General features: G+C 38.6%; 1 long non-coding RNA gene across 1 annotated transcript; it reads left to right on the top strand.

Annotated features, from left to right (window-relative positions):
- Nucleotides 1-136: 136 nt before the first annotated feature.
- Nucleotides 137-22,428, top strand: LOC138065846 (uncharacterized). Its single transcript, XR_011138905.1, has 5 exons — nt 137-665; nt 5,970-6,058; nt 7,304-7,517; nt 15,948-16,027; nt 21,035-22,428. It is a non-coding gene; the product is annotated as an uncharacterized lncRNA (long non-coding RNA).
- The last annotated feature ends 200 nt before the right edge of the window (nt 22,429-22,628 follow it).

The raw sequence follows: 22,628 nt of genomic DNA, 5'->3' as shown, positions 1-22,628 counted from the left end.
AGCTACTATGTAAAATCACTTATTTTGTTTCATTCTGTCTTGTTTTCTCCCCAGCCATTTATCCTGTTTCCTAAGACATTGTGTTTAGTCTTCCACTGGCATTTAGTCTTTCATGACACTGTGAGCAAAATATAACAGTATAGAATCCAGAAAAGAACTCATCTGAAAATAGATATCTTCTGCAGATATGGGTAGCTAGGGCAGTGTTCATCTAACGGTCATTGTTTGTTTTCAGATGGTCACCAGAGGTCAGTTCAACAGTGTCCCCATTGATGTCTTTCTATGCATTTAACTTTCACTACTACAAGAACAAAACTCCAAACACACACACAAAAGAGAGAAGGAAGAATGTGCTCATTGTGGTTCAACCGGAATTCACAGACACAGAAAGGATCCTCTCTATTGGCTGTTTCCTCCTGCAACTTGACTTCCGAAACAGGGCTACCCTTTTGTACAAGATACAAAAACAGAAATGCAAAAAAATCCCACCAGAAAGCATGTGACTTCCAGAATTGCCTGTAGCTTTCCTGGCAATGGTTTGAGAAATATTTCTTCATCTCATGTTACATAATCATCCTTGACGCATTGTTTGTTCCAGCTCAGTGCTGTTTTCATCAGATAGGAACCACAAATCTAATGGAATATGGGGCGTGTCCTGCTGAAAGGTTGGTTTTTACTTTTTTTTTCTAAAGTTTCATAGCTATGAAAGTTATTTAAAAATATGTCCTAGAACAAATATTTTTCGAAATCTTATTTCTTGTTACCTAATGTTCTTCAGCACAGTACATACTTCCTGTCATTTTCCAGTAAGCATACCGTTTACAGCATACTGAGACCCTATTTGAATGAATGCAAGAAAGAATAAGTAAATGAATGAAAGAGTATATTTGACACAATAAACCCTTAGGACAAATTTGCTAAGTATTAATTCAATTTACTTTAGCAGAATTACACTACCTATCAATTAGTCCTATAATATTTCAGTGGAACACTCTAAGGGATTTACCCCAAACCACATGAAGTCAATGCAGATTTCCACTTGATTTCAGTGGGTCTAGGTCAAGTTCCAAAATAATTTTATTATTTCTTCTTTTCTTTTTTTTAATTATTCAAAAATAAATCATTTTACGTTAAACCATTTCACTGGATAATCATTCCTTCAATATTTTTATATATCATAGCTACCATTCATAATACCTATAAAGATAGTTTTCCAGTCTTCCTATTAAACTGTGATTTTTCTCTTTCTGTCCAGGTTTCTGTAATTTCCCATTTCTTAGATATACCCTAATGTTAAGCCTTTTTTCCTTTAAGTTGCTTGTCCATCAAAAAATTAAATGAATCCTTGTTTCTCAGCATTCCCTTCTTTTTGCCTCATGAAAGAGAAGGCCATGATCCCCTTCACAGCTTACCGTCTGGTCCCGCTGATTTCCCTAATGTTTCTGACCTCTGTTCAACTTTCAGCAGCTATAGTCATCTTCTTTTCCCCAGTTACCTAGTCTTCAGTCAGTGTGGCTCTGAATTTCATTCAGAAAACTTCCCTTTACACGTGCTCAAAGAATCTTCATGTATTTCCATTTAATTTTCTACTGTTGATTTATCTTCCATGTCACCGTTTCACAAGTTCTACTTAATATCCCAATGCATAAGATTTGTTCCTTCTATGATAAGGCTCGCACTGGACTCCATTACATACCTAGTTTAGCACCTGATCTCGCTGCCTGAGAAGCACGTGAAAAAACAAGGTTTCCCTGAATCACACTTTGATCACTGATTGTCCTCTTGTTTCAGGCCAGAGAGAAGCAAATTAGCCAAACTTCTAAATTATCTCAGGTTGTTCTTTCACTTTCATGTTCACTCTTTAAAAGTGAGGATATATCGAGTGAGGCTTCTGAGATGTGTATCTTGGGCCGGATTCTTGATATTTTCATTAAACAATCCTGAACAATAAAAAAGAGAATATGCGTACTAGGTCTTCAGATGCAACCAAGTTGAGAAGGGCTGAAAGGACTTTTGAGGATAGGACCAGGATTCCAAATAATTTTGATTATTTGAAAAAAAATGATCCGGAGAAAAAAATGGCATACCAGCAAGAACAAGTCCAAAATTCATCCTTTAGGAAGGAATAATCAGTTGCACAAATACTAAATGAGGGCAGTCAGGTAGATAAGAAGTTTTTTTTAAAAGAGATAGTAGAAATTATCCTGAGTTACCACCTGAACTTGAATCAGCAGTCATGCTGTAGCAAGACAAAATCAGACAAGCCAGAATGGGATCTGTAAGATGTATGAAGATTAGTGCTGCCAAGGTCTTTTTTGGAGTGCTCTGTCCAGGACTGGGCAAAGTACTTCAAGAGAGGAGTGGAGCAACTGAACGCCACCCAGAGGAGAGTAACAAGAATGAATAATTGTTTGGAAAAATTACATGACTTTCAACAAGAGAACTTCAGTTAAGATATGAAGAAAAGCTTTCTAAAAATAATAGTATTGAAACACTGAAATGGGCTGTCTGGCATGAGCATGAAATCTCCAGCCTGGAAGGTCTTTCAGAACAAATTAGATAAACTACCGGGACTGCCATAGTTATGTATCCATCTCTTGGACTGGGACACGGACTAAATGATCTTTTGAGATGTTTTCTAGCTCCATTATCTCGGATATTTCTAGGCCCAGAAATATAACAAGGCCTATGGCTTTGTTATGTAGGCTTTTGTGCTGGTGAACTCACGGCTTCATCTACGTCTTCTTGCTGCCCAGTCATGTCCGATGTACCAGTGTGAGAAAGGCAACAGAGCTATGTGAAACAAGGTATTCAGATGTCTCATTTGGAAAGATTAGAGAGAGCTCTAATCCATTGCATATGCTCAAAAAAGAAAGTCACAGTTTTCAATTTTGCCTTGCATCCCCTATTCCATTTGTACAGGGAGAACATCTGAAAGGGAGAGGTAGTCTTACAACCTTCCACATGCTGTTCTTCCCGCTCCTTTTCCCTTTTGATACAAATATCCCACAGAAGACAGTAATTTTGGACGTCACGTTCCTGTAATGTCCTTCGTTAAAATAAAAGACAGCCTTTTTTTTTGCCCGTTCTTTTTACTGAAAAAGTTTCAATACTTCGTAGTTCCTTTCCTTTCCTGGAGAAGGACTCTTCTAAATTTCACTAATCAGATCTCAGTTGCATGAACACACGCTAGTCTCAGGGACTTCAGAGACTGTTCGTACACACGAAAGTTGAACACAGAAAATAATGTTTGCAGGAGGGGATCTTAATTAGCAAACAGGCTGAAATGGCACTCTTTAACATATTTAATAGTATTTTACATAAATATTTAACAATAGAACACATAAGGGCAAAATGCAAACTCACTGCAATAAGATAAATAATATGATTGCCAATCTGTTTGAATGTTATATCTGTGAAGTACTCCATTGCATACTAATCTGCTGTTGTTTTGCCTACAGTGAAACACTTCAGTTACATTTCCAAAAAAAAAAAAAAATCAACCCATATACTTGAGCTTTATGACAATGTACCCATCTGTATATGAGGTTTATTCATTCACCTTCATGCTGACAAGTCTGAAGTCCCAAAAAAGTTGGAACTTACCAGCCCAAGGAAATATATATCAATTATTTATTACCTCTGGGAAAGGAAATTACCATTTTTTTTCCATCTCCACAGTAAGGGAAATAATGATACTTCTGTTTTGGCCATTTCTTAAAAATAAAATAGCCATGTCAAAAAAAGACACACATCAGGGTTCAAATTTTTACAAGGCTATCAGCTTAAGAAAATCTTATTGTAATCAAATAAAGGTCTCTGTCCAGAAGTACGGACACAATTTAATCCATAAAGTAGGCCACTCACAGACATGCACAAACTTTTGAATACTCAGGACACTATTTGACAATTTGAGATGATAGCTTTGTACTACTTTTTTGTGACATCCATAGGAGAACTGATAATATCTACGGAAGCTCAGACCTTATTAGAAAACACTGTAATGAAGAGTATGTGAGCAGAGAGAAAAACAAGGCCTTTGATCTACATCTCAGGTGCTAGAAGCTTGAGACTTAAGACCATACGTCGCTTGAAAGATATCAGTTTTAAGATGGTGTTTAGCAGGTAGTGAAATCATGAAGCCACAGGTTTAAGTAGGTCAGTGACTCCTCCTTTCCTATGAAATAAATTGTTTTAAGGATGGTATGACTACTCTTAATTCAATCAACTTTCCCACTTAATTATAACCATTTCCTTTATACAGTAGAATACTTGAAAGAAATAGAGGTGCTGCTTTATAGGCAATTACTAATATTCAGATTAGGAGAACACGTCTATAAAAGTTATCTAGATCTTACCAGAGGGTGACTCTTCTGAACTGCTCATTCAGTCTGCTCTTGCATAATCACCATTCAAGAGCAAGTTTTCTGCAACTGGTGTCCTCAGGAGAAATTCTGGACAAGTTATGTAGAGTTTCACTTACTGCTTTCCAGGACAGAGCGCACCAAAAATAATAGCTTCATTCCCCTTGGAAAGGGTCTTTACCAGTTTACACCATCAATTGAACTTCTTTAACAACTTATTTTGCTTCTACTTTTCAAATCTTTCAACCTATCCCATTTTGTTCAGTTCCTTTATAAAATGGCAAGACCAAAACTGAATAATGTTAACAAGGATTCTGTGTGTGTTTCCTAAGGAATAATTCACTACTCCTTAATATTGCCATGTTTATACACTCAGATACTGGCATTATTCTTTTCTTTTACCACAGTGGAAACTTATGATTTGTGGTTTAACCATTTTCCCCATAAAGTCTCTTCAAAACCACTGCTTTCCTGATTTTATTGTACAATCAACATGCAAGGCCACACTGGAAAAGTTGTACATCAAAAAGCCAAGCCCATTAAAGGCTATACCTCCTAATTTGGACACTTAACTAGAGATCTAACCTCAGAAATTATGTTCTCAAACCCCTCTACTCGCTGCTTAGCAATATTTGAAGTTCTTGGACCTCAAAGTTTGTCTGGATGGTGTAATGCAGTTTCATGTGGAGATGCTGATGAATGAGCTCAAATGAATTCTCTCAGATGCTAGAAGCTTTATGAGCCCTAACTCTACCTAAGCAGAGCTCTGTACTAACTTGGGTAGTTCCGAGTATCCAAGCTGGATTATTATTTAGAGCTGACTCAGGTAAAACCGTGCATGACATCACTGAATTATTTCTGCCACTAGCAGAAATAATTTGTCCTTTTCAAAGAGAGAGAGAGCATAGCCTGTGTTCTCTGAGCTATGCATAATGTAGAAAGATGCATAGGCAAACAATAATAAAATTAACTATATAAACTCCATTCTTTTCAGAACTCTAGAATTTCCAAGCAGGCCTAAAAAATCGTGATTCATAATGGAGTGATGGTGACTTACACACACTGAACATGTGGGCAATCTGTCCTTAGGTAGGGCACAAATTCATTTCCAAAAGCCACTAAAGTAACACAGCAATGTCATTTCTACATAAATAAATAAACTAAAGGAATGCAAATGAGTAAATATAGCAGTATATACTCACACGATACCCACAAATACTGATAGCTTAGGATAGATACTAAAACAGACTTCAGCTCTTACAGTCATGGTGATGAATTTAGAGGCTAGAAAACTAATCACAGTGATTATTAAGCAAATTAGCAAAATTTAACTTTCAAAATTGCGTTGAAAGCTCTATGCTGTTCATGGTAAGTACACGCTAACGGTAAGGCTATGTCAGTGTTGGCCCTGTTACCCATGGGAGGCAGTTAGTGGGGCAGGCATGTAAATTAAATAGTCGCATGCCATGATGTTCAGTTTCTATAGGCTATTACGCTTACTTCTTTTACTGCACCAATCTGGAAGAACTGCAAGGCACTAAGAAACAAGGAGGACAGGCTACAAAGATAAAGGGTTACCAAGTGTTAACAATCTTTATTTCTAAGTCCACAGCAACCAACAAAGAGTAGGAAGCCTGCACTGGAAGGAAACGTCTTGTATGTCCGGTCTTGTCCCTCCCATCTTCGTGAAGGAGGTATGTACGCTGTCCACAGGACAACACTTGTTCTGGTCAAAAAATACTTTTCTCCTCTGGGGAGAGTCATGTGCAGCCTTGAAGCAGAGTCAGAAAATTGAGTCAGCTGTCTTATATTAGAAAAAAACTAGAGGGGAGGCCTGAAAAGTGGGCCAGTTTTATTTGTTCAGCTGACAGTGTGATAGGAGTTGCTGTTCAAAAGGAGCCATTGGATGATAAAAAAAGGTACTAAACATTCCTTGCCAAATCCTCCTATCAGGCTGCCATGAGTTCACATCAGGTCACTATGGGATTCCTTTCATCTCATAACACTGACTGCATTAGTTTCCATGACCTATCTGAAACAGCAGCATATATGGAAAAACCCTAAATTTAGACGTATGACTAATCTGCTTTTGTTTTCCCTTTCTCAGATCCTCTTTCACATACAAAGTGGAAGTTCAGCTTTGCTGCAAAACATATTTTTGCTTGTTATATTTCCAGAACATTGGCCTTATATCTGGTGTTCTTTGTGCATATTGACACTAATTGATAGTAGCAGGGCTGCGACACTGCAGTAAGTTTTCCCACAGTACAAGCGAAGCCACTGCAGGTTAGGCTTCCAGCCAAGACAGTTAATGCTTCCCTTTGCATTCCTCTCGGCTCCCCAGAGAAGAGCTATTTTATGGACACCTGGCAGTTAAAGGTCTAGGACACTATTGCCTCTGTTCCTGCTGTTAGAAACTTACCTAGAAATGGTGTCACTGCACAGTCCCATTTCAGAAGCAGTAACTCATGAAGGGAAAAGGATCTGAAAGGCTTCAGCTACACAATTAGTCATTAAAGCTTCAAGTTAATTTAATTAAAACTGTAATCTACCATTTAAAAAGAATGACAGCAAATATCAGTCTTGGCCCAAGACTGATAACACCTACTAGTGAGACGAACAGAACATATTCCCTTGTGTGCAGATAGCAACTCTGCACAGCATCTGTTGAATATATGACAAACTTATTCTGCCTTCTTCTGTCCCTGCCTGTTCCAAAGCAATCAAAGGGGCGTAAGAATAAATGAGTACCTGAATCCAATAACTATTAATGACCTTCATGTGCCTGATTTCATGTGATTGAGCTTGTTTATTAATCTCTGCCCTATGTATATGGATTTGTGTGAATGTCCTCAGAGCATCTCTAGTGGAAAAAAAGTCTCAAAGTATAAACATTAAGTCATGTGATGCCTTTTTATTTCTATTTTCCCATCTTTCAGATCAAAATTTTGAGATGCAAAATTTGACCTACTTCTGTTCTGATTGACCTGAAAAAGCTTTTACATACGCAAAGCAGACTATTTTCTTCCAGAAAATCAATCCCTGGATAAGTTCCCAAATATAAGCAAAGAGATTCCTGAAATTATAACATAAATATTGACAGAACAGAAATAATCTGGAGAGAAAAGGGGTCAGACGGGTCCACATTCAAAGGTCAGTCTTACTTTTAATAATCTTAAACTATATCACTCCCCAAAAAGGCACAATGGGTGTTGATTAGAGTAGAGAACTGAAAATTCAGTTCCAGGTTCTACACTTGATCAGTGGGGAAAGCGGCCTTTCCTCTTCAATGTTTTTTAGACCGAAGGCTACCCTATTTCAGTGCTGACATGAACTACAGCAGAAATTGGGACAAGTCAGAAATATGTCTAATAAAAGACACAAAAGACCTGGAACATATCAGAGATGAAGCTGAGACCTAATAACAAAATAAAATAAAATAAAATAAAATAAAATAAAATAAAATAAAATAAAATAAAATAAAAGGCAGTAGACTCTAGCTATTTGCAAGCCTCCCTGTTGGACTTTTAAACCCCTTAGGTTTAAAGGCTCTTCCCTGTGCCTGTACAGAACTACCCCAGCCTGAGCAGCACAGTCACTAATGTCCCCTTAAGCATTGCTAGAATATAACTAGTCACAACTTTGCCTAAATTTCCTGAGGGGCTCAATCCAGTAAAGGGGCTTCAAACATGGTCATACTGATTTCTGTCAGTAAAATACAGGAAATGCAGCTGTAAGCAACAACTCCTTGAAACAGTTGGTGTTGGACCCCCTTACACACAGACACACACACATGCACAATCTCCCAATTTCTCTTTTCTAAAAGGCTTTCAAGTAATTGGAGCATTCAGCTGCAGATTTAAGTCCACTCTTTCGCAGACAGGCAAGGAGTTAGCTGTCTAGTTTTTCATTTTAGCCATGACAGCTCACTCCAAAGTACGGGAGGCCTTGGGGAGGGACAGGAACCCCAGGCATCCTCCCTCACTGGACACTTAGATCCAGTTTCACACTCTTAACTACCAGTACCACTAGGTCCTACACTCCCATGAGAGGTAAGGAATATCTTCCTCCTGCTTTTGCTGATGGTTAAGATTGTCCTGGGAGAAGAGAGATGTAGATCTGGATCCCTCATGCAAAGGAAGATCAGAATACTGGGCCTGTATGCTACAAAAAACAAACTCAAGCATGGCACTGCTGGCAACCCACGCTCCTTGCCTGGGAGCACAGTCTGGCTCACTCCCCAGCAAGCAGCACTTATGCATGGCTATGGCTCAGGGCACTCACCTGCTAGGCAGTTTAGACAAGACCGTGTTTGCTCACATCCTCAGTCTCAAGCTATAAAGACAATATTCTGATAAGCTGCAACACTCCTCACTTTCACTGAGGAACTTCTGGTAGGAAAAAATGTAAAAAATAATAGTAATACAATTAGGTCTTTAGGAACACCATAGCTGGCCAAAGACAGACTCAGAGTAAAGTGATCTATTGTGTCTGTGCTAGTTGTTGCTTTACAGTGTAGACATAGCTGAAGTCTCCCAATCCCAAAGGAGTGCTCACACCACGCATCTATTACTAGAAAGTGAACACCATGTACATCAGTGATATCTCTTTATAAGAGCAATTCCTGCCTGGCTCTTTGAAAGAACAGCTGTCATGGTGCCCACTCTCCAGAAAGGATGTGACAGGAACAGACCGTCGTGACTTTCCGCACCTCCAGATGAGGCACCCAGGTTCTGAGGAGGGATCAGCTTTCTCCATTTGCTAACCATAAGCAAATTTCACTTTAGTATGAACTTTATTCTGAGGTGCCTTACTTGTCTCCTGTCTTCGATCCAGAGCCTCAGTGCCCATAAAAGGGTCTGGGTCCTATTCCTAGCCTGACTGCTAAAATGCTAGTTGCTGCAGTGTCTAAGGTCAATGCAATCAGGTCTTGTATTGTCTCTATCCCTTGGAGACGATGGAAGGACACAGATCACTAGGACAGCACAGCAACTCGACATAGGCTTTGGTTTCACCAGCCTTCAGGCTGCTCTAAACTTTGCTGACATCTGGCAGCCACTTAGAATTGAGTATGCAGGTCTTAAACTAGCAGGTTATAGTGGGCTGACAGCCCCACAACCACCCCAGTAACCCAAAAACCTCTGTGCCCCATGGAGGGGAGAGGGGACCTGTGGATGAGTAAGATATATATTTTCCAACTGGAGATTCTCTTTCAGCAGGAAAACTTTCGACTTCCCAGTGAGTGAAGTTTTATAACTCCTGTGAGCAGCCAGAGTGACGGTTTTCTCTGTCTTATACTGAAGGCTAATTAATTCTGCTTTCCAAATATCCTGTGTGTTTTATTTGTGACTTTTGCTGTTGTCATTTTTAGCTGTCTTAGCCTTATCCCCTTTATCGCCACGGCTTTTGCTGAAAAAAAATGTAGTTGCTCCTGATATTTTGTTACTGATTTATTTATACCACCCCAATGTTTGGGAAATGGTTATGGTACTTTGGTACAGATATCGCAGAATTTCCATAAGGCATGTATCTGTTATGTATATCTCATCCCATCTCCTCTTCATATCTTAGTACTGGATTATGGCAGTGTTAGATCCCCCATGTTGCCATACCTGCTCAGCTGTGAAACAGATACCCTGCAGGTGTGGAAGTAAGGAGATGAGATGCTACACACTGCTTATTGAAGAATAGAGGAGAGGGGGAAAAAATGACAAGATCCTTGATACTGCACCTTTATTTTATTTTATCCCTTTTTTTTTTTTTAATTTGGCATGAAGCAGTGTGATGGTGAAACGAAATCGGGTTTTCAGCAACAAGATGGTATAAACTGGGAAAATCAGCAACAAAATGAGCTTTCATATATTTGTATTTGCCTTTAAGGCTTCTTAATTTGCAGGGAGGTTACTTCCTTCTCAGTTCAATGTAGCAAAGCAGTTATTAGTGGCTGATAGCCAGCAGGCAGAATTGTCTAAAGTGTTTTAAGTATTTGGCATAATGTTTTTCAGACTTTTAATTTTACATTTAAAAAATACATTTTCAAGTAGAAAACATTATTTAGAAATATGTGCTAATATCTAGTAAATAATTTCACTTAGAAAAAATATTCTTTTTCTTTTAAAGCTAGAATATTTTATTTCAATATTTTTTGAAAGCTATATTTCTATTTTTCATTTAGAAATGTGTCATTCTGGGACTGAAATGCTTAAAAAGAAGAGTTAAAAAACCCTAAAATGATATAAAAAATTTAACTGACTTGAAATCATGCTTTTGCTGCTGCTATCAATTACAGATGTACATTAAAGAGAGGTTCTGCAGGGTTACGGACTGAGCTTCAATCAGGATGTCCTCTCCTAGTCAATCATATTGCTAGTGGGCTGCAGAAAAGAAATACAAGAAGTGAGGAGTTCTTAGTCATAACTGTTTTGATGTAGTAATATTTTTTTTCTGCTTGTGAAAGTAAGATGAAATAAATGTTCTATTTAACAATTCATTCTTATTTGCTATCACAAATGAGAAGTACATTTGACTAATCAGCAGTTTCTCCCATCAATACTCAACTGAAAGCAGCAGCGAAGGCAAAAATAAGAAATTATGAATCAGGAGAGCAAGCTTTGTTTACACTAACTGATTCACAAAATAAGTTTCCTCTTTCCAGCTGTAAACTTCAAGAAGGGGATAAGTAAATAATATACATCAATGTATCATTTATCTTGAGTCTGAAATGAAAATTAGGTTTAACAGGAAAAACAAACCTACCATCTTCTGCTTAGGAAGTAAAAAACGATCCATTATAGCATAATGTTATTTGTTTGAGGATTATGAGGCAGTATAATTCTTTAACAAGATCATGCTGTGCACTGTTTATGTGGAGAACATTGCTAATTCCATTTTGTCTAGTCTCCCACACAGCATAACTTGTGACAAAGTGTTATGTTTTTTGTTTTTTATTTTTTTTCTGGGGAAGTCACTTATTGGTATAAGTGACTTTAACCGTTCACGCAATGAAAAATTCACAAAAAAAAAAGATAAATATGCACCTATTGAATAAAGGAGAAAGCAGTGTCAATAATGCCATACCACCAACCATGGGAAATTTGTGTCATCTCATCAACGGTACCTCCATTTCATCAAAGTTTATGACGGAAAAATGGCATACAACTCATCCTTTCCATCAAAACACAATAGGAAAAAGGAACCTAGTCACCAATGTATACTTACTATGTATCTCGCAACTGGAAAAACACCTGCAGAGGTTTCCAGCATAAGAAATTTTGCCCTCCCTAGATCATTAACTGTGAGCTATTTCTTGAATATGTTTAACGATAACGCCAGAAAGGAATTCATATAGGGTTTCACATAGCCATGCGGGATGGCACTACAGTGTGTGCAGAAGCTCTAACGTGATGCAGAATGCAAGGTGCTGTACGTGAACATGCTGCTGCATGACACCTCCCAAGGTCTGCTCCTGCTCCTGGCAAGTTCTCTTACACCACAGAACATTTTCAGCTACATTTGAATTGCTACATTTGTTTCTTTGGTCCTCAAAGTGGATTTAAGTCTAAATCCCCAAACCAAAAGCAAGTACGATGATTGCATGTCAGTCCTAAAATGGCAAGCTGGCAGGTAAGGAGTTCAGAATCAGAACTTCTGTCTGAAAAATAGTTAAAAATGGAGGATTTTCCCTCCAGCCTTGGAAAACTCAGACAAATGCTACTGAAGCATTTCATCTATACATGCAAAGATAAACTTGTAAAAACTCCCATAAAAGTGCCGCTGTCCATTTCAGAGTCAGGTGGCAAAAACCCTCCTGTGGTTTTTAAACATCAAATTACACACTCTACGAGTCTCAGAGACAGGCCCTGCTCCAGTACAGCTGCTGACTCAGGCTGCAGAGAGATAGGGTTTCTGTTTACAGAGACAACGTAAAGCTGATGGGACAACCCAGTGACATATTGGAGTTCGTGTGGGGGAGGAGGGCTTGAAATGACATTGCATGTGTTAAACTGGCATACAGCAGAACTTAAAAATAGAAGTGCTGTGAAGCAGATGGTTTGCTTCCACCGCAGACACCATTTTGATAGGCACGACTGAGAAGTAGCTTATGATATACACATATAATACACTCGTGTGTGTGTGTGTGTGTGTGTGTGTGTGTGTGCACGTGCTAACAAGTATTACCTTGAGTATGGGCTATGATACAGCATTCATGCTTACTTCTTATATTCTTTCATGACATATGCTTTATTCTAGATAGAACTTGCCCTTATAAACAGTTGTTTCAATTTCAGCAATACACATCTTTCAAACTTTCCATTCGCCCACTGCTCTGTCACCGCTGACATGACAGAGTGCACACACATCTGCTGCTTGTGCAAAGAGCCTTCAGCACAGCCCTTCCTCAGCAGCTCATGAACTGGGAGTAAGCCTCTAAGGAAACCCAGGGATTTTGGGATGGAGGTGCATGGCCATAAATCTGTTGGGAGCAGGGGCTGACAGGTGGTGGCCAGGCCCGGATGGACCTGGCTGAGCGTGGATGGACCTGGCTGAGCATGGACCTGAAGAGACCTGAGCCAGGGAAAGGGGAAGGCAGCGCAGAGCCAGCAGTTGCCAGAGTGGCTAAGACTGGCCAGTGGCTTGCAGCTGCTCACTATGATTGCATCCCATCCCAGGGCAGCTGGAAGGCAGCAAGTCCATTCAGCAGGCCCTTGGGGACATAGGTCTCCTCTGCCCACCACCGTATGCTCAATCTAGGGAATGCTTTACTCTCCTCCATCTTGAGGCACCATCCTCCTTCTCCTGGCTGCAACTTCTGGTTCCTCTTTGCCAGTCTTCCCACTGTGTCTTATGGGAGCAGAAGCAAGGAATTTGGTGGGGAGGCCATATGAGGAAAGACCAAAAGAGAAGCAGTTTGAGAACTGTTGGCTTGGGACAGGCCGTGAAGAAAAGAATGAGGTAAGCAAGGAGCTGTCCCCAGCTCCTTGCTTGTTTTGTAGTAATAAAGCAGCAACAAATGACACAAAGCATTAATATAAGTAAGTTATACTGATGAAAATTTGAAGCATGAGGCCTTTCTTTGGTTTGTTTGGCTGACTTTATTATGTCATGCAATGTAAGAGTAGGAGAAAAATCACCTATTACTCAAAATCCAGATAAAGATGCAGATTCTGTGGGTGCTGTCTCAGTCACATACACTTACTCCTGGAATCCAAAATGAAGTAAACGGGAAATAATTCATAGTAAAGTTTGATTTAAAAATGAATTTCCTTAGAAAGATATATTGGTAGTTTAAAAAAAAAAAGTCATACTTGGAGCTGAAAAGCCTTCATTTAGAACTATTTCACAAAATGAAATCTTGAAAATGCTTCATTACAGGTCATTTGATATAAGTATAAATCAAAATCATTTTACTTAACTTTGACTCTTTCATGGGTAAAGTTTCATATCTGTTAAGTTTTAAAATAGCAATCCATTTCTAGGTGAAAAAGGTACATAGACTTTTCAAGGAAACTTTTATTTTATTTTTTTTCCAAAATGAAATTTCATCAACATTGGCATGGTTTAACAAAGAACTGTTTTTTGTTTTAAAATGGTATTTTTTGATGAAAGCTAAATTGCTAATCTTAGGAAATAAAGGCCGTATCTATCCTGGAGATTATAAATTTCCCCTATACTTAAAAGTTCTAAAGCTGAGAGAGCTATAAGGAACAGGAGATACCCAATTTTCTCTCTGGAAGCTATATGGCAAGACGTGGGTGACACTGCACCACCTTGCCAGGAACCTTATCAATTTGTCAAGACTGTTCATTCAGGATTTGTGTTTGCATGAGCTCATCCTGGACAATTCCTATTTCTGGGAACCAAGGAAAAGTATATAAGAAGAAGGTAGCTTACCTCAGACAGAAATGAGCAAAAAAAAGCAAACACAATAATATCACAAAATCCACTGATAAGATTGATGACTGTTAAGCTCCTTATCATGATAAAAACCCATTCCCATGTGGCAGTGCACATGTTCCTGTAAGGAGACACCATGCCTTCACACCCCAAGCCCATCTTGCCATATGTGTGGCAGCAGCTGGTGGCCTGTTGTTGTGGCACTCAGAAGTTACATGAGGACACAGGCTGCACAGTGAGCAGGTGGCTACTTGCGAAGCGCAAAATCCTTTGAAGCAATAATGAGAACGAACAAGGAAAGCAAACAGGTGCAGATGTGCATCTGCTCCAGGAAACTATGCTGAGACTCCAGGGTTAAAAGCAGCATTCCACAGGCACCAAAATGCATTTCAGAAATACTTGTGTGCATTCTTACAGATATTCACGCATCTGTACCAACAGAGCTGCCCATTTGCAATTATCAGGTAGGCAAAGCTAAATAACTTGCCAAGATCACCCAACAAATCTTTAGGAGGCCAAGATATAGCTTCGGCTTCTGATCTTTAATTACAGACTTTCTCCAGTCCTGCTGTGTCTGTTCAGTAGCTGGATGACTTGTGTTTATTTTCAGTATGCAAGAAATAAAGCTACACCTTGAGATATTTATCTCACATTTCATTCCTAAAACGTTCTTGAGAAATCACTTCTAGATTTCATTAAACCCACAACATACAGACTGCAGGTGAAAGATTCAAAATACCTGGATTTATTGCTTGACTTTGTTACTAACTTGAAAACAGTGACTTTTCACACTGCATCACTTCTATGCTTCTGTTTCCCTTCTAGCCTCTGTCATTTGAGGGTGTGCTGGTATTGCAGCTTGTAGTCTGTACATACGCTTTGGGTCTAGCTTTTAGCAAGGAGGGACTCTTCAAGGAAGAAACTTTAAAGCTGGAGGAGGCTTTCAGGCTAGGAACTGAATAAAGCCTGTGACTTCACTTTATATAATCTGTGGCAATCTCATTTTAAGATACATATTATTTTATGATCTATATAAAAGATGTTTGGAAAGCCGACTCAGTCCTTTGCAAGGAAAATTTGTCTACTTCTGCATCAAACTACATAGGTCAGATGCTGACAGTAACGTCCCAACAGCAGCTCTCTAAACATTATTTTACTCAAGGTCTCTAGTAGGTCATTTCTACTATTCTCTAAGCTTGAGCTAAACCATTTAACATTGTCTTAAGTACATGAGCTGCAGACATGCCTTTAGGCTGTAGTGCAGGCATGCTCTCAGAACATAAGCTCCCAAGAATGCAGAGCTTATCAGACCTTAGTTGTATACTGCAAACCACAGCACGAAGTAGCTGACAATCCTACTGCAATATACATAAATAATAAATAACAGTAATTGGCACGGGGAGATATTTGCTTTGAACTTGAATAAGCATCAAACTCAGGATTCTAGTTTCCTTTTTATAAGCCTTTTTCTGCTCTTCAAATTAAATATTTAAATTAAAAAATTTTACATATGTCACTTAAAATTGTCATTTCATGGTTTTCTTCATAATTTTATGTCAAAAATTCAAAAGGAAAAAAAAATAGAATAGAAAGGCATAAAGCTGTCCATGAATTTTGCTTCCTTTTCTCCATTTGCCTATATTACTTTTAACCAACTCAAATTCTTTATTTTTTTTAACTGACATCTAGCACTAAAAGCACTTTCATAAGAAACTGTAAAAATGGAAACTGCAACGACACAGACCTGATCTGACTCTCAAAAAGAGGAAGTAAGTGACTCCAAATATTCAAGAGCATATTTCACACTATCATGTAAAGCCATACAAGAGCTTCCACATTAGATGCCTTATGATCATACAAAAGAAACGCAATCTTTGTCCCATAACAGTTAACATGTTGATTTATAATCAGATGCAAAAGACACACAGAGGAACAAACAAGACAGGATAATGATGCAGTAGAAACCTCTGTGTTGGAGGTGATGATCTCAGTCCAACATCTGTTCAAATTGACGGACACAAGAGAAGTTAGGCCAGCCTTTTATGGCCCCGAGGCCATTGCAATTAGCGTAAGGATAACTACACCAGCACTAGAGCTCCTACAGATCCAGTCAAGTGCCCGTGAGTAGTTTCAAGTGACTTCAGTGCTCCTACGCACGTTCACGTCTGTCTCCACTTTGAGTCCTCTGGAATAAATCAGGGCTGCACCAATCCATGCTGCCCAGAGAGGGGAGCCTAGAGCAGCATGAGAACAGTGGAATGATGTGGGGCCTTCAAACCATCTTTGGAAGCAACCCTGTGATCAAAATTTAGCAAAGTGCTTGGATGCAGAATCTGGACCGTCATCGCCATGGAAACGCATCATAATCAATCTTATGGAAAAACATTTTATTCTGTAAATTCAATTCTTGGCGTAATCTGCCAAGAGTGGTAGTAATTTGTTGTTCCTCTGAGGGATATTCTTCTTCAGATTGCTAAGAGTTTTGCTGTCTCTAAAACTGTCAGATGAAAGCACAGATCCTACAAAAGGATTTGGAAATATGGCTCATTGTTTCCCAGTCTGAATGTTTATCCATCTGCATACACGCATTGCCTATTCCAGCTATCTCTGCCTTAAAAGATCTCACTGTTCCTATTGCTAGTACATGGCATTAGTATAGATCAGCTGACAGTGCTGGAACAAACACTGGCTCAAGCTAGAGTTAGCTGGCACAATGGGTAGCACTGACATTTACCATTATCTCCTAACTCTAGCCTTCTTATTCCAGCTACTTTTGTCTGAGCTTGTAACAGTAGCACAAAATGTAACCTGATATTCAAAAGACCTATGCCTTAGTAGTGTGGTAAATGTTACGCAGGATCTGGCCAAGAAATCATGCACACCTTTTGCTATTTTAACCACGGGTGGAGCATAGCTGACAAATTCGCTTTCAAGCTTCTGGTTTAGTTTTAAGTTTCTTCTTGGCTATGTACATATGCATACAAAGTATTTTCATGGTCAGAAAAAGGAAATGTCCCCTAAATTTCAGAAGAACGAAATGTCCCCTAAATTTAAGGAAATAAAAAGAGAGGACAGTGCTTATTGATCTTGTTTAATTATATGCCCACTGATCTGCATATAATTTCTTCATACTTCTTATGTATGACTGCTTTCTCACCACAAAGAACCACATGCTAAAAACTTGATTCATCTTTTGGGCAGTAGGTGATAGCAAATTTTAGTAAATGGTTTTGGCACCCTCAAAGCAGTGCTAAAATTATCTGTGATGAATTGGCACACAAACGAGAGACATAATACCTTTACATTAGAAATACAATAATATTTTACTTGTTAGAGCAATAATAGCTGAATTCAGCCAAACCCTACTATTGGTGACCCTTCGAATGAAAAAAGTACAGCATCTATTTTGCCTCTGAGCAACAAATTTTCTTCCTCAAGATGGCCCCATGCTGAATACCAATCTGGATCTTCTAAGTTAATGGAGGAACAAGGTCTTTTATTTCTACTGAACTCAGTAGAAGCTATAGAGGTAGAACAATGGGCATGTGACAGACTGTAAACTACAAACTAAGAGTTTTTTTGTTGGTAGCAAGGGGGAAATGTTAATTATTCTCAAACCATCATTTTGTTTCTCCCCCATGTCCTGTTCTCTCAAATAGTGTAGCCCTCCTGACATCAAGGAAGAGATTTGAAAGTATCTAAAGAAGAATATCATGGAGGAGACCCCTGCTTTTTGACCAAAATACACTGCAATGACCTATTTTCTCCATACAAATGCTCCTTCCCCTTAATGCAACTACTGTCAGAGGCACTGACATACTTTGCTGTTTTATTCTCTATATTCAGAACCTCTTTAATATACTGGATTGCTATTGTTTCATCCATGGATCTCTCCTATAGCCAGCAGAAACAGACCAAATCAGAACCCTAGGTATTTAGCTCAGCCACCAACTTTCACAACACTTTTTGTCTGCTTGCATCCAATTTAGATCAAACTACCATTTAAAAATCTTCAAACAGCTTTGTCCTTTACAAAAAAACATAGTTTATGGCCAATCCTAACATTCCTTGTCAAAATCCTGGTGAATTGAAATCCTGGAAAAAATTTAAATAGGCAGAACATGACCCAGACAGGAACATAGTAAAATCTGTGTTCTCACAAAAATCGACTTGGCTTCTTTAATGGCTTGAAATATTTGGGACTATAGCTTGGCTTTTCACCACACAACTCAGTACCCCTGCCATCTGCCCAGTACTGAGCTAATGCTGACTTCAGGGGACAAATGCTACCAACTGACTCATCACTGGTGAATCATTGTTTTACTTGGGGATTTCCTTTGGATTGTCCCACTCCATGTCATCATAAAAAGGACATTCTATCTCTTCAATATTATAAATAAAAAGCCAGCCAAAAGAGAAGAATTAAACGACGCAGAGTTGCTACAGCACAAGAAATCTGCCCAGTTCTTGAATTTCAATATCAGTTTTGCTAACTACAGTACTTGTTTTTGTGCCTTTGTTTTTCTGGAAAGGAACAAAGGCCTCTAAGAATATTCATTGAGTGTGACAGTTTTACAGATCACTTTAATCACTTCAGAAGTTGTCCATTTATATAAGCTACTAATTGTTCTCCCCTTAAGCAGTAACACTGTTCTCTGAGGTGTGCTGCTAATCGATCCTGCTAAAGACATGAATACTTCTGCTAAATGCCAATCCAGAAGGAAATATTAGATCAACAGTGGTTAAACTGAGGGTCTGTTGCCAAGCAGAAGAAAGGCAAGAAATGAGGTTGCTGATACTAAGAACAATTGGGAATGAGTGATGTTAATAGCAAGAACTGTGACAGCAAGAGGCAAGATGAATGTTGTGGCCAATACACAGTATGAGGAAAGGCAGGGACAGTGATTTGCAGCTAAAAGAAAAGGAGACAGAAGAATAAAGGATCATTTGGATAGAACGGACGTCCTGGAGTTCAAAAATCTCTCAGAGGACTTGCATGTTATTATGACAGGAAACTTAAGTGTTTTCTACTGCATTTATTATTATTATAGACTGCAAATTATCTTGGGAAGGATACAATTTACAACCTTTATATAAGATTTAACATAACCTACTTCCGACACTCTGCAGTGCAATACAGTACAGTTCAGAAGCACCTAAGTTAGCACATGTTAGCCTCCTCTAAGGGCAATTTACTAGTTCAAGCCCAGTGGATCCATTTTCTGGGCTGGCATGGTCTCTATCAGCCCAGGTTTCTCTGCATCTTACTCTTTTGAGAAATACCAACATGTTCACTGAAAATTTAAATTAGTTTTCCTATATACGTGACTATTAAACCATAAGGCAAGTAGAATGACAGGCTTTTGAAGTTTTCCCAACAAAATCATTCAGTTTTGCTTGTGTAACTTTTGGCAGATATTAATATGACCCAGCTTTTATACCACTGTTTGTGCTGAATGCACCATGCACCAGCAAGTTTCTAACGTGTTCAGTGGGACCATACGCACTTTAAGGTAATACCGAACAGAAATATCAGAGTTTGAGTTCATGCATATAATTAATACATATTACATAACAACACAGTATCTAGTTGTTTTTTCTCAAGGGAAGTGTCAAAGTTGTTCCTGCTTGTTTAGCTGATTTAGAAGAGGAGGTCAATTCATGCTGAGTTTCCAAACAGTACCAAGCTAAAGGGGTTATAAACAACAAAAGGCCTATACAAATGTTTCCAGGGAAGCTAGTGAACTGGCAGGAGTCCATGAGCTACCCAACAGACAAATAAACCAAAGCAAGGGTGCCCAGTGGAGTAGAGCAGCTCGGAAAGATGTTGCATTATAAAAGCGAATGGGTAGATTGCTAGCAAACTGCAATTTACTATCCTATGCTAAACCTAGTGCTCCCACAAAATAATCAATGATATAACAGGTTGTGTACAATATGAGGGAACAGAGAGCTAATGTTTCCTTTCCTACATTTTTTAAATAAAAATTTTAATTTTGGTCTCTTATATTTTACTACTTCAAATACAAATGAACCCATAATTTAATGTAACATCACCAGTCTTTAAAAATACAATATTTTGCCTCTTTTTTACAGCCCAAACTTGTATTTTTTTCTCAATAATAAAGAGCAGCCATAAATGTACAGCCAAGGAACAATCCCTTTCCCAAGTCATTCATAGACTCGCACAGACAAATTGTCAGGAGCCTAAATCTCATTTTGTATGAAGAACCCTGGGTATCTGCTTATCACCTTTTACTGGCTGCCTCCATGAGATGTGCAAGATGACTATGAAACTATAAAATTAGTTATTGGTGTTCCTCATCAATGTAGATGTATTAGAGAATTCAATTTTTTTTCATTTAATTTCTCTCTGAGATGATACCTGTATGCTACATGTCAGGAAATCATTATAATATTTTGGTAGCAAAATAATAGATCAAGAAGTAAGATCTAGGGCCTGCTCTTCTGCTGAAAATCTTTTTAAATCAGAGAGAAATTATATTTAAAGTGATTCATAATATGGCAAGTACCAGTAGCATATGTGGCAAAAACCTTCATTTCTTAATTGTCCAGAAGGGATTGTAGATTGATTATCTGAAGGTAACAATAACCAATTCATAACTGAAAATTCAGAGATACTCTAGCCTTTGAGGTATGGACACCCACTGCAAGCTTTTCTGTACAGCCTGGAGCCTAATGAGAGCTTCAGTGAAACTAGGAAGGCCACCCCTTAACCACATTGCTAACTTTCCTCTGTCTTGCTCTCCACCCAGGTGCTCCTGCCAGAAGAGATTCACTTTGGAAGAATACTGTGTCCTGCCAGAAAGGGCAATGGCATTTGACTATAAAGTAGCAGTAAACCTGGCCTGTATGTTACTCACTTTGGGTTTTGTGTGAGTAAATTATGACGTTCAAGAGTGCTGGAAAAATGCGGATCCTAATCACCAACCAGTGAGAGTTAATAACATTAGTAAGTAGTATCAGGGGTTAATGCCACAGGGAGTATCCAGGGAGTCCTCCGATTACTACTACAATCAAGTAGTTCTATTTGAACTACTCTCTCTCTATTCCAACTTCACTTGGTCACTTTCAGTTGGTGCATGGAGCTTACAGCAATGATATTATGCCTTGACTGATAAAACTGACAGTACAAGGAAAAGAAAGAGAAGTCGTTTCTCATTTTTAAACCTGTTTCTTACTAATTGTCTCCTTTCATATCAGACTCTCAAATTTTTCAATTTTTAAATATTTTTTTATATTTTCCAGTATTCAGATCCTGGGACTATAGGCAGCCACCCTTGGAATCAGCCAGGGTTTGGACTTCCTGTTAAAATGTGCTTCTTAATTATGTTACAGAAACCGGTTTGCAGTTAGAGTACGTTCAAACTGAGTAGCAGGGTATTCAAATGAAAAGGTTACAGCAAGTTTGTCCAACTCATTTTCAAGCAGTAAAAGTGGAGCTTCCCAAATCATACTACAATCATCTCAAAGATTAGACCAGTTGCTGAAAAGGGTTGAACAAGTTGCAGTCTTGCAGCAGCATCCCTAAGATGTGAGCTGGGACTTCTGGGAGAGACATTGCCTCATACTCTATTTTGAAAAAAACATCTATAGCTGAAAGTGACAATTTCAGCTGTTCGGGTCAGAATAGATGCAACCATTTTAACTACACCTAGCCTGATAAAGAGACTGAGGCTAGCTTACAGTCAACACACATGGGACTACGTTCTCAGCTGGTGTAAACTAATTTCAACAGAATTACATCAATTTATACCAAGTGGAAATTTAGCCTAAGCTTTTGTTTTCTCTTAAATTAAAGTTTGACCAGGGAGAAACCTGTTCAGATGGACTCAGAGCTTGTTGACATTCTGTGCAAGCGTTGTCTGCTATGACCACAGCATTGCCTAAATATGAGGCAGAACAAGAGAGCCTGGAGTTTATTGAATGTACCTAGCAGCAACGTAACTGTAAAGATACAAGGCCAGTCAGCCTTTTTGTCTTGTAGTCAAGCTCGTGCAGTGAAATAAAGGGGAAGTGGACATGACATGTGATCCTCTGACAAAGTAACTGAGCTTTAGAAGATTAAGGATAAAGATATCATGTCTTTTTTAATGCTCTACTTCATAAGAGATCAAAAGATTATCAATTTTGCAAGTGGTATAAAATAGAAGTTATTCTATGAAGATAAGAGTTGTTAATAAAAGAGAGTATAAATGTCTTATTAAAACTTCAAAGAAAAAAAATTTGCTTGGAGAGGGCATTTCATTGTGACAACACATTACTCAGTAAAAGCCAGAATCCAATTTACAGAGCTCCTCTAGAGATCACTGCAACCATTTACTAACGAGCTTTGATATACAGACTGGC

The sequence above is a fragment of the Struthio camelus genome, chromosome 1, assembly GCF_040807025.1.
Source record: "Struthio camelus isolate bStrCam1 chromosome 1, bStrCam1.hap1, whole genome shotgun sequence".
Classification (NCBI taxonomy): domain Eukaryota; kingdom Metazoa; phylum Chordata; class Aves; order Struthioniformes; family Struthionidae; genus Struthio; species Struthio camelus.
The sequence above is the reverse complement of the archived record's forward strand: the minus strand, read 5'-3'. Positions and strand labels throughout refer to the sequence as shown.